The sequence below is a fragment of the Sceloporus occidentalis genome, unplaced genomic scaffold (genome assembly GCF_023333645.1).
Source record: "Sceloporus occidentalis isolate IW3139 unplaced genomic scaffold, rSceOcc1.0.p SCAF_5, whole genome shotgun sequence".
NCBI classification, from domain to species: Eukaryota; Metazoa; Chordata; class Lepidosauria; order Squamata; family Phrynosomatidae; genus Sceloporus; species Sceloporus occidentalis.
This window is the reverse complement of record NW_028316985.1, coordinates 83,328,039-83,347,376: the sequence shown is the minus strand read 5'-3', so window position 1 is coordinate 83,347,376 and position 19,338 is coordinate 83,328,039. Positions and strand designations below refer to the sequence as shown.

General features: G+C 38.8%; 1 protein-coding gene across 4 annotated transcripts in view; it reads right to left on the bottom strand.

Moving 5' to 3' along the window:
• Positions 1-19,338, bottom strand: part of RELN (reelin) — a 354,155-nt gene that overhangs the window by 325,000 nt on the left and 9,817 nt on the right. The window lies entirely within an intron of this gene.

The following is a 19,338-nucleotide window of genomic DNA, read 5'->3' as shown; positions in this document are numbered from 1 at the left end:
CCTTGAGTGGCAGCCACAATATTAACTTAGATTGATCGACATAGACTCGAAACACATGGACCAAAAGCACTGGCTTCAGGCTGCGTTAGGGGCGTAGTGTGGTGTTTATATGATGCACAGCCCGAATGCAGTTAGAAGACGCATGGAGAGTGTGCCAACCCAGAAGAGCCGGCACAAAAAGGAATACTGAAAAGCCATTCCTGCCGGTGGCCAGGTTCAGGACTTGGGGGACAGCCTGTTTCAGAAGAAGGCCTGTGAGGCCACCGCAGTCCCGGCACAATCAGGGCAGAAGCGGCCTCTGGCTGCTCCTTTTGCCCCATCTGCATGACCCCATAAATAGGAAAGCATCAAGATGGAAATCCAAAAGGAGCAGTGACACATATGTGCCATAGAGTGAAACATATAGGCAGCTCCAGGAGTTCTAGTGTGGCCTGAGCACAGTGCTAACTGGCGGACCTGTAATATTCTCAAAAAAATTAATACAGGAGAATTAGTACCAATTTTGCCAAAATAGGAAAAGTGGCTGTGTGCACAACATGAAATCACAGAAAGACAGTATATATTTAATTTGGGGACTTAATAAAAACAGATGAAGGATACCTGAATTCATGTCCACCTACTATTAATTATTTCTTACTGCAGAAGGAGGATAAGATGTAAACCAATCCAGAAAAGCTGTGCTGCCCTGGGTAGGTACATCTGGATGCCTTATGACTGCAGCCCCTGACCCACTGGAATCTCTGCTGCAATGGGATTCTGACTACCTCTCAGTTCAAGGATGTACAAGCACATCCTCTTCTGCAAAACACCTGCTGCATCCATTAATTGCCAAATGAATATTGTTTTATGCCAATAGCTTTGTCTCATTTTGATAATTTTTGAAAGTGTTTGGTGTAGTGTTTCTGATCTGGTCCTAGTTTACAATATTGTTTAAAAGTACACACATAAAGGTTGAGTATCCTTTGTCTGGAATTTTGAATTCTGAAATACAGTCTGCTCTCTCTATACTCAGGGGATCTGTTCTGGACTCCCCCACATATGGGGAAAAGAGCGTATGCTCAAGCCCCAAAGGAAATAATTAGGTGCATGCATGCGGTGGGGCGCGGGGTGCACGGCACAGGTATGCGCCTCATTATTTCCATTGGGGCTTGCCTTCCATGAAAGCACAAAGCCGCGGAAGGTGAGCCTGCCTATGAGGAGGGCTGGTTGTACTCCAAAATCCAAAAATTGTCCACATGGATAACTGAGATAGTGACACCTGTGCTTTCTGATGGTTCAGTGTACACAAATTTTATTTCATGAAAAAATTTAAAATATTATATATAATATTACCTTCAGGTTATGTGTATAAGATGTATACAAAACATAAATGAATTTCATGTTTAGACTATATCTCAAAGATATCTAATTATGTATATGCAAATATTCCAAAATTTTAAAAAAATCCAAAATCCAAAACACTTCTGATCTCAAGCATTTCAGATAAGAGAGAGTCAATTTGTACTTCAGATATCTAATGGAGACTTGCAGCATTGCTGAGTTTAGTCAAGGATTACTTTTTTTCCCTTGTAAATTGTTCTCCTACAAGTTCAGTTCACTGTTATAAGAGAGTACTGTTTACAGTTAGATTTAATTTCTAATTTTTACACCATCTGTAGTCAGTGAAGAAAATACAGGGTTCCAGGATGCATTAAAGAAAGTAGTAAAGGAAGTTAATGAACCATTTAGGAATGGATCACTTGAAAGAGACCTTAAAACTTTTGTGAAAGAAAATAATTATTCAGTTATGTGATTGTAGCATATACAGAAAAGAACAGCATAACATTTTTCAAAAGCAAGAAACAGACGACCTGCTGGATGACTATCAAACAACTGTCAGTATCTGAACTAGATACTGTTGATTCTGGTAGACCTCTCAGCAGCTTTGAATATAATTGACTATGGTATATCTCTGGGCCATTTCTCTGGGATGGGACTTAGATACAGTTTTTCAGGGCAAATGAAAGTTGGAGTCCAGTGTTTCTTCTGGAAGGAAATTCTGCAGTGCAGAGCTCAGCAAAACTTGTGTCCAATAGGAAAGCTGTATACAGAAATGCATATATTTAGGGAAACTATCCAGAAAAATGAATGATTTATTTAAATCGTAGACTGATCTGAAAGTTAAATGGTGCTATGATTGGATACATATGAAATTCACAAGGGATGGCAGAATAATTTGTCCAGCCTCACAGACGATTAACTCAAAAGACAGCAAACAAAACTAATCTGGAATACCGAAAGTCAGAATAGTGAAGGAATAAAAGGGATTGTCAGAGTTACAACCCCCCAAAAGACAAAGCACACAAGAGAAGACAGTGGAAAGAAATGGTGGAGGGCAGAAATCAATTACAGCCGGCCCTTTACATTTGCAGGGGTTAGGGGAACAAGACCCTCACGAATGTTGAAATTCTGTGAAGAAGGTGAGCCCATCCCACCTCCCCTCCTATGCCTAGGATAGCTATCCCAGGCATGGGCAGGGCCAGGAGAGAGCTCTTGAATAACCAAATTCGTGAATGTCAAGTTTACAAATGTGGAGGGACCACTGTATTTAAAGCCCAGAGGAAAAAATGGTGAGCTATATAGAGGCATTTATATTCAGTTTGAGCCTCGATTAACATCCATTGCTGGTGTTCTTGTAGAGAAGAGCAACTGAAGGCACTTGCTCCTTTGCGGTGAAGAAGACAGCTGAGAAGGAGCAGCCTGGGATCGCGGCGACTAGACGGCCAACTACCAAAGTGGGCTGCCTGCAATTCCAAGCTGGTGCCACCAGGAGTCAGTTTAAACCAACTCCTTTTTGATCTGATCCTTTGGATCGAAGAATGATATTGGAGCGACTTCCGGCTGCTTTGTGTGTAGAGGATGTCATCTAAACACCATGCTGCCAAAGCAGCCGGAAGCAGCTTCTTTAGGCCAGTGTGTTCCGGCCCTTTGTTAAGAAGATGGGGACACACTCCCATCCCCCTGTTTGAGCACTGCCAGGCTAACAAGTAGTTGGAGCATAGTGAAAGGGGAAAGGGAAGCTAGTCACCTTTAGTTGATTTGATTCCCCCCTTGCTTTGTTGTTATTCCTCATACTCCTGGGATGTAGCATTACAATGGCCTTAGGCTCCTTGGAAGGCAGTAGAAGCCAGTGTGCACTTCCTTCTGCCCTCCAACATTTTAAAAATTCCAGTTACATTAGTATAATGAAATATAATAGTGATTCTTAGCCTGTAGTCTATGGACCCCTAGGGGCTTGAACATCCTTGCAGAGGGTCTATGAATGCTTGAAGGCTGCTCAGCCCACCTCCTCCCTGCAGTGCAGTGGCCACATAGCAAGAGCCAAGGCAAATGCTGGCTGAGCCTCCACCTTGTCAGTCAATCCTCTCCATCTGCAAACTGGTGGGAATAGGCAGGAGAAGTCTTCCATCACCTCTGAAGCTTCTGAAAGAATGTTTAACTGATGGTGTAATTTTTAATGGTTCAGTGTTTAGGTTGTTGTTGTTGTTAGGGTTTTTTAAATTTTGAGTTCTGTCTTGAGGGTCGGCAGCAACAACAGATATTTAAAAGGGATCCTTGGGAAATAAAAGGTTAGGAACCACTGAGAGATATTATTTGACACCTTAGTTTTACCATAATTCTAATTCTGCACAATTTATTCCATGTATCTGTTGGCCAACCCAAATTCCAGGTTCATAAATGGTAGGTTATGTTATTCATTGAGTTTCCCGAGCTCTCATACAGAAAACTTGGGATCCAGTTGAGTAGATAACTTGCCACACTGCATACTTTTCTTCTTCAATACGTTAAGCTAAATAAAACAAGTAAATATAGAATACTCCCTGCAAATGTCTCAGTCTGCTTTCTTTCTTGCAACTTAGTAACTGAAGCAATACATATGGTAAGTGCTCTTACCCTCTGAGTCAAGTTTCTCCTACCTGGAGTATGCTTGAAAGAACAGCTGAAAGCACAGCCTTGGGCTGCAAACCAGAGTTTTAAAGCCACTGCAGGTCAAGATTCCAGACTGTTGTTTTGTAGTTTAGTAAATAGCTCCACTAAAGTTATCATGTCTGTGTTTCATTTCTGTTTATAGCCCTGAGAGACTGTCAGCTTCCTGGTTCTTCCTTGGAGAATGAGGCATTTCTCATCCTAGTGTTCCTTGACCTTCTAACAGTCATCTATTACCCAGGAATGGGAAGGGGAGGGTTCTTCACCATCAGTCTTTCCAACAACACTCCCTACTTTGCTCTGCAAGGTTGGTAATGTAGAAATAGTTCAGGCCTTTTCCTTCATACAGATATCTCTTAAAAACAGAACTGCAATCCAAACATCCCAAGTGCAGATTTCTAAAATAAAGACTAAAAATTCACTCTTTCAAGCAGACACCTTCTTTCTGTCCCAAATCCCATGGCTCTAATATGCAATAATAACAATTCTTTCTGTAGGTGGCTTACTCAAATGCTTACAGTTGAGTTTTTCTGTTTTACAAAAATTATTAGCATTACTTAACGTTGGCAGTTGTCACATCAGTAAGGATTGCAGTTGTTGAAAAAGACAAGTTATATATAAATGAAAGCAGTCATATCCTATAGTATCCAATTAATTTACTGTTTGTTTTAACCATCTTTCCCAGCTCATGGCAACCCTAAGGATTAGACGTGCCCAAGTCCCTATCCTCCACTGCTCTGCTTAGGTCCTGTAAATTCATACCCAAAACCTCCTTAATAAAGTCCATCCATCTAGCATGCAATCTTCCTCTCTTTCTACATTCCTCCACCTTTCCTAGCATTATTCTCTTGTCCAGTGAGTCATTCCTTCTCATGATGTAAAGTATGGCAGCCTCAACTTCCAGGAAGATTGCCGACTTGATCTGTTTAAGGACCCATTTGTTGGTCTTTTTGGCTATCCACGGGATCCTCAGAACTCTTCTCTAGCACCATATCTCAAGTGAATTGATTTTCTACTTATCCATTTTCTTAACTGTCCAGCTTTCACATCCATACATGGTAATAGGGAATATAATGCCTTGTATGATTCTAACTTTCATGCTCAGTTGTATGTATTTACTCTTTAGAATCTTTTCTAGTTCTTTCTAGTCCTCCACATTCCTAGGAGCATCTACTGTAATTTAATTTACTGTTGCATTATCTTATTTTATCCACTCCATCACATATATCACTAAATAGCATAAATCTGTTTACATTGATTCAGAGGTAAATTACACTGATTTCAATAGGTGCTTCTGGTAAGTGGATATAAGACTTTAGAGTTCAGAGTACTTTCCTAATACAAAACTTGCTGTGGTAGCCTGCATTCTGACTTCAAGAGGCAAAAGCAACATTTAAACCAAGTGACTAGTCAAACCATTGACCTTTTCCCACCAAAACAAAGAGGACTTCTACAATAGACCATCAAAATAACAAAAGGAGGCTCAAACCACACAAACCAAAAATGTAGAAATGTATGAAAGAGACCTATTTCTAAAATATTTTTGTAAATAATTTACAAACAGAGAATTAGGAAATATATTTTTAAAAAATCATTAAACATTTGAGACATTTTGCATTTAGGTGCACATATGCTTAAAAATAGTTTGAAATTTTTCCTTCTGTACCCTGCATCTTTTGATCCTCCAATTTGTCTAATATTTTGCAAATATTTCCAGGGCTAGCCATGTTAGTCTGCTGCATCAAGGATCCTGAGGAACTCTAAAGACTAAAAAATGTTATTTGACATAAGTTTTCATAGACTGCCCCTCCCAAAAACTAAAGTCATCTATTGCCCATCTATTAACCTTTGAAGTGCCATAAGATTGCTCATGGTTTTTATTTTGCAATAATATATCTAACCTCCTCTTTCAGATAGTTAAAGTTCAGAATTAAAGATTTTAAATAGGCAATAAAGTGGTTCTTTAGTACCTAAATCTGTTGTCTAGTCTTATCATTTCCTAGTTGTTAAGCAAACACCTTACACTTCCAGTAAACTCTGGAGTAAACTATGGATTTTTAAATTTTGGTTTAAGGTGTTATACTCCAAGTATGTTGCTGATAGGGCCATGTGTCATGTGTCCCAATTGTGCCACATTTGGGGGAAATGTTGTGCATTGTGTATCCTTATCACACCAGATTTGGAGGGGGGGCTTGGATTTTTCCCTTTGTGTAGACAAACCCTAATCCACAGGAAGGAGAGATTGTTACTTAAAGCATTAAAGGAGTTCAAGCATCTATGGGAATGAACTGAAGATTAAGGGTGCCAGCTCAGACAACTCTACTTCATAATATGTGTTAGCATACCTACAAACTATAATAAATCACTGGCTGCATAACTATGATAATCCATTCCATAAGGTGGTTTTAAAAAATATATAAAACTAAACAAAATGCCTGAATGCAAATGATAAATATACTTCTACAATATACGCTATAAACAAATCGTTGGCATGCTTGCAGGTTTGCGTATCAACCAACTAACACCGAATGAGTTGACTGATCCCTTGTGGCTGCCAGAATTACACCTCTTTAGAAATCTTCCTTCAACTCATCTTGCCCTCATTATTCCAATTTCTTTCTTTTAGGGATCATCAAGCCCTAACACTCAGGTCCATTGTTTGTGAAACACTTGCCTCCAAAGACAAACTGGAGGGTGTTCCTTTGAGAAACTATCAAGTTCTTTGTTAAGAGCACCAGCCTGCATGCCACCCACAAAGACGTTTACTGCCATTTAGTTAAAGGAAAAAGAAAATGTTAAGGAAGATGGGTAAGAAATCTCAACAACTGAAAAACATTATCAGCTGAATATAGATAAAAATAAAGATGAGAACTAGATAATCAGAAAACCATCTTGATAATTTGTTAATTATTATTTCTTTGTGTTACCCCACTCCCCAACTCTCAATTGCATTTTCTAAAAATCTTCAGGCAAACCTATATAAGATACCAGGAGGCCTGCCACACAGCAGAAAAAAAGCAGTTCAACACCACTTTAACTGTCATGTCTTCATCCTATGGAATCCTGGGCTTTGTAGTTTGGTGAGGTACTCTGCCTCATCTTTTAGTGAACTCTGGTGCCTCACCAGAGTACAAATCCCAGGATTCTGTAGGAAGGTGTTGAGTAATGAAAACAAAAGGAAAACACACAAAGAGACTATTGAAGCACAAGCCTTCTTCTCATAGCACCGAACCATGAAGTAGTATTACATTTCAACTTAGGCCCTATTCAGACTGGCCATTAAGACCTGCCTGGGGGCCCAGTTGGGGCGTTGTGTCCACACGATACACGCCTGGCTCCACCCCCCAGGGTTTGATATAGAGCTTTTACAAAATTCTGCGGCAAATGACGGGTCATTATTAAGTTCCATGTTAAGTTCCCTTTGCTCTGGAATTGGGCTGGAATTTGCTCTGGAATTGAATCTGCATCTGGTCTGCCAGATGCAAGACTGATCCTGACCTGGGGCCAATGACCTGCATTGTTCAGACAAGACAACGCGAGGCCAGAGAGAACATGGGCCTTTTGGACCATGCAAACAGCCCATCTGTCTGATTATTCACTTTTGTTTTCTCTTTGCTCAGCTTGTCAAAGTGAGCTTCACAACAGATTTCATTGTACAAAGTCTGTGTTTATATGTATAAAGTCAGAACTATGCCTTACCATAAATGCATTACAGTGGACCCTTGTTATCTGCTGGGGTTTGGTTCCAGGAACCCCTGTGAATAACAAAATCTGTGTATGCTCAAATCCCATTAAATACAAAATGGTGTTGCTTATATAAAATGGGAAAATCAAGGTTTGGTACTTGAAATTTATACTTTTTTGAATATTTTCAAGCCGTGGATGCTTGAATCCATGTATAAAAAATCCGTGGATAAGTAGGGTCAACTGTATTGCATTTACCAAGACTATGTTGTTATTTTATTTTATTTTGTTATTATTTAGAACTGAAACAACTGGAGAGAAGGGGGAAAATTAGCACTTCTGTGGGCAATTAGGAGTTTAACTCTTTTTCTTCTATTCCTGTTCCAATAAAAACTGTCTCCCAGCTACTATTTGTATCAGGAAGTAATTTTCTATTGCCACCATACAACTGGGTTTTAATCAGGGTCATCACAGTAGCTATTTTGTTTCTAAAAAGCCACTCAAGTGAAATGAAATGTCTGGTTCTGACATTAAATTTGTTGAAGAAACAGGTGGCCAAGGCCTGTCTGCCTATCTATCTGTCTGTCTGTCTGTGGGCCAACAGACAGATTGGATTTACAAGTGGCATGGCAGAAAGAAAATAGTCAGAAAAGCAGACCTTAGAAACAATCTCCTTTAAAAAGTACTTTTTAAAAATACTTTTTAAGAACATCCTCTTTATTTATTCTACTGAATTCCACGCTCTGAAATTTCTGCAGTTTCAATTCTAAGTGATCACGTATAAGCTATAAGCAACGTGCAAGAATAATAATGATTCTATGTAATAACTTATGATGATATATATTTATATGTTCTCCAGTTGTGATTTTGTATAGCTCCCAGGAGAAGGCCTTAAGAGGATCTACAGGCCAAAAATATGTCATGCTTTTCCGCTAATAAAAGATGATCTTTTGAGACATTTTGAGACACATCACTTTTTTTGTCTTACTGATAGCCTACACTAAACTTTATAAATAGGTAAAAATATCATTCTCAACATTGCAACGATTTACAAAGGTGAGTTTGAACTCTGCATTAGCAAAATAAAATTTGCCTTTAATTACTTTTACAACTTTGGAATGTACAGCTCTATCTTCCTCAGTGTGGAAAGAAGGTAATCAATATTGCAATTGTAGTTTTCTCTCTCCTTCTGCTTTTTATTAAGTCTTAATATGCTGCCTTCCTCAGAGGCAAAATCTTACTATGTGACAGCTTTTCTGGTTATGATAAATCTTTTATTTAGAACTGAGAAAGAAGTGCAAGGCTAACAGGCTGTACAGACTTGCATCAAAGGCTGGCATGTGGGAGGGGTGGAGGCATATTCTCCGCACAACACATGCCCCGACTCGGCCCCATGCCAGTGTGATGCCACACAGCAGTCAGAATCATGGCACTCCTCTGCCGCTGCATCCAGATGATGCAGTGCCAAAAGAGCACCAAAAAGCCACTGTGCTGGTGGCTATGATGCCCATTCCATGGCAAAAAAAAAAAAAAAAAAAAAGGAAACACTTTTTGCAGTTCTTTTTTGCACCATGGAAAGGCCAGATCGGGGCCATGTCGTGTGGTTGCTGTGGGCCTGATTTGGAAAAGAAAGAGGTGGCTGCAGGCCACCCCTTGGGGTGGTCTGTTCAGCCCCTAAGTTCACATCTAAATTTATTAGGGCTGTAAAAGGATTTTGTTGTATTTTAATGGGAGCATTTGTTTTGTAACTGAAGGTCTTGTTTACTGTGTTTTTCATTTAAATCACCTTTGTTGGTTTTCTCCCTTTGTAAAATATGTTGTGCTGCTCCTGTCAGTTGCAGCAGAACACACTTTACTATAGGTTCTAGGGTCCACCATTTGTCCATTTCATACTATGCTGTCATGACACAAGATCATTTTGCAAAATGGCTGTCACCACACACACACACACACACACACACACACACACACCTTCAGCAACTGACAGTGTGTAATGCCATTTTTTAATGGTGGTGGCTGCCATTTTCCCTTCAAGTGTCCCCAGAGAACAAGACTATGATTATGAGAAAGAAAGAAAGAAAGAAAGAAAGAAAGAAAGAAAGAAAGAAGCAGGTTGTCAAGACCAGTTACCAACGTCTGCTGTTCTGTTTCTTTTTCTACAAACCTACTAGTCATTTCTGTTTAAAGTATCTCAGGTAAAAAGGGCAACGAGGAAAGGCATGCCTAAAACGTATGAGACTTTCCACTCAGCCATGTCAAAAGTGAGGGATTAGAGTTCGATCATCCATAGGTTTGGGTCAAGAAATATCACTTTTTAAAAAGAAGATAAAATCAATTTATGCCTGACTTGCTTTGGTATATCTTGCTTTGGTATAGCTTGTGAATGTTTTATCATCAGGATTGCCAACTGGCAAATATTCAGATGGTTTGTCAGTTCAAAATGCAACAATCTTAATAGCATGAGATTAATTTGGAAAATTCTAATCAAGTTGGTGGCAACTATAAAAAAAACCACATAAAAATTCAGCACTTTCTAAGCCAATTCTATGGACCATTTCAACAGCTACAGAGAGAGAGAATTCATTCCTCATGTAATGTAAAAGATTGATAAATCCAGGTTATTTGTGACAACCTCAAGGTAAATCAAACACCCATTTTTATTTAATTCAGTTTCACCTAATAAGAAGAGAGAAGTCATAAATATTCATAAAACTACAGGAGAAAACATTCCAGAAAGAATATATGGGAAGACATAATGGAAATAACAGGGGGAAAGAGAAACAAAAAAGGTTAATATGTATTGGTCATACCAACCAATGCAGTCCATGTAACATAGGATTAAGGATCATGGGTTCTCCAAATATTTTTGGATTGCAACTCCCAGCAGGTCCAGCCAGCACAGACAGTGAGGGATTTGAGGAGCTGCATTCCAACAACATCAGGAGTGCCACATATTGCCTACACTTTATCTAATCTCACATATTGGTTGGTCGGCAGTGACAGCAGGTAGGTAGTTAATTCAGGAACAATTACAATCAAGAGAGATCAGTGCTATGCAACACGACTATAACAGCAAAAAACAACAGCAGGAGAAAGCATACAAAGGGTTACTTAAAAGAGTACTTCAAAAGTCTTAAACATTTCATTAAATATAATACTTAAATTTATTTTTAATTCCTTAACATTATTGAACTAATCCTAAAATAAATTAGCATTAACTACATCAAAACTGGTTCATTTAAATTTTAAATTTTGGTTTAATGATATGTATGTACACATTCAAAGACAGATGACTGGAACCCTATGGCTACCAATGGATGGATAGTCTCACTATCACAGGGCCTGTATGCATGGGCCAAAAGCCCATGTTCCCCCTAGTGTGGCATCATACTGTACTAATGATGCAGGCCGTTAGCCTTGGGCTGGGATCAACTAGTCTGGATGTTGATCCAGCAGTTCCAGATTAATCCCAGCCTAAAGGAGCTTAGCCCAGGGCATAAACACCTGTTGTTTGCACACCACATGGCCCCACACCTGTACCTGCCTCCATGGTCACATCTTCTCTGACCCCTGTCATGGCCTGTAACATTAGATGGGAAGACCCATTAGATGGGAAGAACTAGCCACGTAGATGTAGCCAGGCTCTCTGTATTCACCCTTACAGGCCATGACAAGCGACTTCAGAGAAGATGCAATGCTGGAGGCAGCTAAAGGGTGCATGTGACAGTGGCTCCATGCCACAGCAGCAGGTGAGCATGTAAACACCCACCTGTCACCGCTCCATGGGCCTGGGGACTGACCTGGGTCAGAACCAGGGGCAAGATAGCACAGGCTTGGCTAGTGCTATCCTGCCTGACTGCTTAGGCCCACAGGCACATGGGCAGTGGCTTGCCACTTTTTTCATGTTTCCATATTTAAGGAAGGCTAGCTTATTAAAGAAAGCCAAAGGCTTCATTGGATCAACTTTTTCCTTGACTATAATTACCCAACAAAATTGACTGTTTACACAAGCAACCGCTTCACTTTTAAGACATATTTAGCCTTCTCTGTCAAAGCGCTCTAGTGCCACTACAAACCACAAATCCCAGGATTCCATAGCACTGAGCCACAGCAATTAAAGTGGTGTGAAACTGGATTATTTCTGCAGTGCAGACATAGTCTATGTTACAGGCATAGTATTTTTTTCTTCCGCACATGATAGTTTTATGCTAAGGAACTGAAAATACTATCACAGAAATTTTTTTGCTTGTTGTGAGAAACAGATGAGACCATAAGGAGGGCAGAGCCAAATCAGACCAAGGGATTACCCAGTCCAGTGGCTAACCAGTTGCAGGATATGAGCACAATAGCACCCTCCCTCTCTCTTCCCCTCATCTGGCCTTCACTGGCACATTAGAAACATCTGATGCTGGAAGAGATATGTAGTCATCATGACTGGTCACCATTAATAGCCTTATCTTCTTATTGTCAAATTAACTTTTAAAGCCATTCAGGTTGATGGCCATTGCTACTAATGGGGCAATGTATTAGAATTCAAGCACATGCCCCTCACCCTGTTACTGGAATCAGCATGGCTTAATTCTATTATTAATAACAGGATATGAAGTTTGATTGAATGCAGGTTAAGTTCAAGCAAGTGCATGTGCTTGCAGCCTTAAATGTGCTTCATTAGACAGGATTATGTCAACAGTATCCAAGATCAGTGTTGCAAGGATGAACTTTCTGACTGGCAATTATTTAATCCAAATCCTCTTTAGAAAGCAGCATTGATTTTAAACATTAAAAGAAATGATTTCTAATACTAACATAGTAGTAAATTTCCCCAATTTAAATAAAAAATGATGCATAAGTATGCACACTTTTTTGGTAACCAAAATATAAAGACTGAAAGTTTTTACTTTCAGCATGTGCATTTTTCAAGTCGTGCCAACATTTTAGTTGAATTGCTATTTTTTTTGCCTATAGATTTTGCAAGATAAAAATTTATTCCTTAACTTTGCCACTGGAATTAATAGTACTTAACATGCTTAACTATGGCAAGAATGTGCTTGCCAATTCCATTATGAAAATATGGTGAAATATCAGAGTTCAGCTTTATTATAATAGTTGTCATGTAGACAGTGGTGGATAGATATAAATTTGTTGGTATCTCATGTCCAAAGAGTTATGTGCCAGTACAGTAGTTAGTTTGCCAGCCTGGTAATCCAACCTGGCAAATACTTGGATTTTTTTAAAAAAAATGTTCTTGTTTCACTAATACATTGCCCAAATAAATGCTTGGAAGGACTGTTTAATTAAACCAACATACCAAAATGCTGTTATACAGCTGCAAGCAGATATGTTAGTACAAATAGTTAAGATCAACATGCTTCTGTCTTAAATCAAGTGTTCTGGTTTAATAGTCAAAAATATTTAATACTCCAAAGATAAAACCCAGACAGCTAGTACATTTTCTACAGTTAGTCTAAATACCCTAAAAGCACCAGCTCTCATCTGATCTTGGAAACTAACCATGGTTAGCCCTGGTTATTACTTGGATGAGATATCATCAATGAATACCAGGTGCTGAAAGGCTGTATCTTCTGATATGAAACTACTAAAGATCATCAGGGGAAGGCTTTCCCTTGGTCCCAGCACCATCACAGGCTCACTTGGTGGCTGCTTCACAACCTGTGGAACTTCCTTACGCAAAAGGCTAAGCTGGCCTCCACCCTGCTTTCCTTTCATCAGCAAGCAATTATATTTTTATTTAAGCAAGCTTTTAATGGTTAAGAAGGGAAGGTTCACATTTAGATGTACGTTTTATCAGTTTTTAACTTTTGTGTGATTTTAAATGGTTTCATAGTGTTTCAATAGGGGGGCTTTTAAATTGGTTTTTAAAAAATTGTAAATCTTTTTAATTTGTTTTTCTGGAATCCATGTTGGATCCTGTGCGGGGAGAAAGGTGGTATATTTAAATAAAGTACATAAACAAATAAATTGAGTCTATTTCAGAGGATGGAACTGGCAATATCACCCCCAAGTATTCCTTGTCTACGAAAGCCCAATGAAATTCATGGGATTGCCATAAACTGACAACCAACTAAAAGGTACATACATACATACACACAGTATATCATTCTATATGCCACATAATTTAAAAACTGCACTGCATATTTAGTAATAAGATGGCAGTTTAGATGTGCAAATGGAAGAAGACAGATCAGATTTTCATGGTGCAGTAACAATTTTTCCATACTGCACCCAGCACATTTCTGTGAAATCTGTGGGTAAAATGGGATCAAAAAGAGCAAAATCCAATAAACGCTGAACATTTACTTAGGCAAGATGAACAAGCAGGAAATGTTTACAGTGAGATAGGAAGCATGTTTTAAAAAAAACCAACCAAAAAAACCAATAGCAGTCTTTATTTGGTGCTATTGAAATCCTCATAATTTCCGGATCACTAAGCAATGTTGCACATGACACCACTAAGAGTGAGACTTTCTTCTCTTTCCTGGTTACATAACTAATACACTACAGTGCCCCATCTTCTTGGCGCTAGAACACAAGCAAGAGAAACTGGAAATATATAAGCCAGATTTAATAAAAGACGTGAAGCTAGAAGTATTTTACCCTGAGAATCTTCATGTTTTCAGATTTTAACTAACTACTCTTTCAGAAAATTGAGAATATTTCAGTGATGATGAATGTGTAAAAAATGAAAATGAAGTCATCCAATGGTATTATATTAAAATAACTCATTATTCTTTGTATGGATAATTTCAGTAGACAGCAAAACAAAGTTGTACTCTCTGTACTTCATGTTGATGAGCATGCTAGATTTGCTCTGCTCTGTTATCACTCTTGTGTCAAGGCTCTCCTTGCATTTAAGATGAATGTCTGCAACAGGAACCCATGATGTGTAGGTGTGATGGCTCACCCTATGATGGCCAACCCAGAACTGCAGGTCAAGTCAGGAGCCTACATGCATATAAAAGGTTCCCCACAAATGGCTTCTAGAACAGATCAAGCCTGAACTCTCCCTGGAAACCAAGATGACTAAACAGAGGCTGTCATACCTCGGCCATATAATGAGAAGGCATGACTCATTTGAAAAAACAATGATGCTGAGGAAGGTAGAAAGAAGTAGAAAGAGAGGAAGACCACTTTCCAGAGAGATACACTCCATCAGGGAGATCATGGGCCTAACCTACTGGCCCTGAGCAGAGAGGTAGAGGATAGGAGTAGCTTAGACACATCTCATTCACAGGGTTGCTATGAGTCGAGATCTACTTAAAGACAGCCAACAAATAACAAACAACAAACTAGAGGTGTCATTCAGCCAGTTAGCACTAGTTCACACAAACCAGTTGTTAAATGATCCCTGGGCAGATGCACGAAGGAGGTTGTGGCAGAAAGAGGGAGCCCAGAGCCCCCAAGGCTTCCTGGTGGATCATTTTAAAAACAACCCTGTGGCATGTTGAGACCTGGCCATGTCAAGTAGCTCATTCCCTAAAACTGAGGTAGGGGTGGGGAATTTAGATTAAGTTCTGGCACTGAGATTAAGCTCTAGTCAAATGAAGTGGACAGACGTTCAAATAGAAGATGTTGTGAAATTATAGAGGACTGTCACCTAACAGTCCTCTTTTCACACAGGTTATCCATACTATTTTCATGGCACAGTGCATATGAAAACCAAACAGAACACCAAACACCCTTTTAACTGAACTTCTCAATTTTGGTTGCAGGCAACACTTGTATTTTCTTTCTCTTTCCCTCTCACACCGTCATTGATGTTAGAAAGGAAAGCAAAAGTAAGAATGGTGTTTGCACTCTGTTAGGAGTGGTAAAGTGAAGCCCTCCATATATAGTTGGACTTCTGTGCCCATGAATCCCAGCCACCATAGCCAATGATGAACTGAGGTGGTGAGGGCAGTCTAACAATGTTTCAATGGCCACATGTTACCCTTTCTGGTTGTTTGCAAATATATGTGTGTGTATATATGAATTATTTGGGAAGATGCAGCATTGCAAGCAAGCATGCAAGGGTCAGTGGTTAACTATATTGAATGACACTACTGTTCTGTACTGCAGACATTTACCTTCACATGAAAGTGATGCATGGAGCAATGGCAGGGCTAGTGCACTTGTCTTTCCCTTCCCCATGTTAACTAGATATATTTAAATGTAAAAAATTCCAGAAGCAGGTTACATTTCCAAGTCATAGAAAAGTGTGTTAAGAAGTTCTAATCTCATAATCTTGGGGATATTAAAACACAGTTTTCAAAGCTTAAAAGTGCTTCCAGGTGAAATTAATTTTTACCTCTGGGACAGACCTAAGAAGCCAATTTTGTACCAAGTGAAAGTAGGCAGGATGAAAAAAGGTGGCATACATTTTATTGTAAAATAAATCAGTTGTGAATTTTTAGTATTCTGGGTTTATATTAATTTAAGAACTTGCTTCATCAGAGACTTATTGCTCAAAATTTTAGCAGCAGTGCAATGCAATGGCCATAGCATTGTTTTTTGTACATGATCTGGAACGTGACTGGCATATTCTATCCAGTCAGTATTATGCAAGCAAAGAATGTCTATTCCTTCATCATTTCTCAAATGAATCAGAAACAGCCCTTGCTTTAACAGGAATACCTAGCCCAAAGAACAACTTTTAGTATTAGATGATACTAATTCTTTTCAACATTAGACCAAAACTACTTGAAGAGCACTTCAGTATAATGTCACTCATTGAAAGGAAACAAGAAAGACATAATAAGGCAGTCAGACATGAAAAGAAAATGCGTTTCATCTAAAGCACTGCTCTAAGAAAAAATAACATGCAACATCTGCAGTTCTCCTAGTGGAAAAACGCCAAACTAAGCAAGTTTGTATGAATAATTCTATATGTTGCATTCCTTATACATATTAACATATAACCGAACTTGGAAATGTATTTTGAAAAGTAATTAGTTACAGGCAGCCTGGAAAGCAATTGCTTTCATAGTAAAATTATTCTTAAGTAATTGAGTCTTCATTATTGAAAAGTAATTAAAATAGTCACCTTTTTAATTAAAGGGGAGGAGCTTTAGAATGTTTCCAGCTGCTAGTGTGCATTACAAAATATACCTAAGTAGAAAGACAACATATCTCCTGCAGTTAAAAAAACTAACTAAAACTACTTATACATACACCACAAAAGAAATGAAGCTTTTTTTGTGACTAACCACAAACTTCGGTTTATACACATGGTGGATGGATGTGCAGTTACTTTTCAACTTCATAAAGAGGATTCTCAGTCAGATCAATGGGTTTTCTGGTCCTGTGTTTTGTAAGAACATGAAAAGATCCCACATCTCTAACTATCATTGCTTGAGAACACATCTGTACTTCGGAAGTGAAAATGCTCCTGACTAACTAAGCCAGTTTAGTTCTTATTAAAGCATTTTATCCATAGAGTGTTCTTTAGACTGCAGTGCTAAAAACAATACAAAACTAACTCACCTTTTATGCAAATACTTATCTGGCTTAACTGCACACACACAGCCAGAATTTTAGACTGCAAACAGTCTCACTTCTTTTTTTTTGCAACCAGAGAGCACTTGTCAGATATCAAACATCTGAACTATACACTGGTAAGGCATATCACAAAAAGATAGTATTTCAAATCTGAGTTTGTCTCCAACTATGAAAACATTGCATTGTAGATAAAATGTAAAGTAAAAGAACTAATAGTCATGCTGTCATCTTGTACTTGAATCTGCTCTGGGTTTTAATTTTAAGTTTAAAGAGCTAAGAATGTGCTGAACATATTTTGGGGATAGAGTTCAGCACCTTGGACAACTCATTCTTGCAATCACTAACATGGAAAGCAAGTTCCATATTCAAGGAAAGTTATTCAGTTGCAGTCCAACCCCTGTATCCGCAGGATCAGTAACCACAGTTAAATTTTTTCCATGTCCAGGGAAAAAAATGTTCTCTAGGCATCTGGAGATTGTTTAGCACAACTCCATACTAAGATTCTGCCACTCGCTGTTAAATGTGGTTTCCACTTATCTGCATTAACAATGGAAACAGATCCCCCACAGATATGGGGGTCAGACAGTATTCTTATATACATCTCTACATCCCAAATTTCCCCAAGGAGCTTAAAGCAGTATGCACTGTTCCCTCTCCCCACTTTAAAAACCACACTACAATTGTGATATAGATCAAACTGAAAGAGAGCAACTGGCCCAAACTCACACAATGAGCTTCATGGTTGTGTATTTGAACCTCTGCTTTTTATTTATATAGTTCTTTATATTATATAGTTGTTTATACTGTATGTTGCTTTGATTCTGATTTCCTGCATGGTGGAGGGTTGGACTGGATGGCCCTTGTGGGCTCTTCCAACTCTATGATTCTATAATTCTATATCCCACCTTTTTTAAGCCCTTGACTTGAGATGGTTTGCAAAAAAATGAAAGCAGATACTGATAAAAACATCCCTAAATAAATACGAGAGTTAAAGCATAATCAATAAACAGAATGAAAAGTAATCGTTGAAACACAGCCATTAAAGAAGTGACAAATAAGACAACATGGCACATTATTAAAAGCACTTTCCCTATAAACAGTCAGTTTCACAGGGCCTGTCAAAACAAATAATCTTCACTTACTGCTGACAGGACCACAATGAAGGGGGCCAATCTAGTCCCTCTAGGTGTCTGGGAACAGCCACCACAAAGATAGCTCCTGTGTTCCCTCTAGATATACTATGAGGGTAGTGAGACAAATAGAAGGGATTCCCCAGAAGATCTCACAACTTGGGAAGACATCATGTGGAAGTAACATGTTCCTTCAAAAACCCAGACCTGATCCATATGGGGCTTTATAGGTCATAGTCAACACTTCAAACACTTCAAGCAAACTGATATCCACTGAAGCTTTTGTAACAAAAGGGTTGTGTGCCCTCTCTAGGTACCTAGTTTACCCAGTCCTGATCAAACTCTTACATTACACCACATTGGCTCAAGTAGGTTTACATAAAACTGCAGCTCATCGGGATGAGGCCTACTATTAGGCAATGTGAAGCAGCTCCCTCAGGTAGAAGATGGTGAAGAAGTTGTACCAAGGTGTTGGAGGGCAGTGTTGGATAACCTTAGTTAATCTGTGGCTATCCAGTGGAGGGCATGGTTTCATAGTCAGGCTGTAGGTTGAATTAAACTGCTATTGTGGCCAGTTTCTGCACATGAAGTTGGCAGGAAACATCAACCTATCCATCACCTCAGTCAGTAAAGTACATTAGGCTCACCCTGCTCCACTGTAATGCATTTAATTAAACCAATTCTAACAAGAATAATTTGGTAAACAAGTGGCAATACCTACTATAGAAGCAATTGGGACTAACCCCTTGTTAAACACTCTTATAACAAGACTAGAACCTCTGAGCTTTTCCAAATCCATTTCTTCTTGTTACTGTTTTCGCTGTACTAAAATTTTAATGTTTTTTTTAAAAAATATTCTTTTTACAGGTAGCATGTCTGGAGTTGCAAGTCCAATCAAATTAATAGGAGAGTTTCCATTAATTTCAGTGATCTTTGGGTCAAGTCAGGCTCAGTGCCAGCTGAAAACTGAACCTAGTGGGTTTTATTTGAGAATGAAAGCATGAAGTAATCAGTAGGATAAAAGCTATACAATGATTCATAATTATCCAACTTTGCAGGAGGT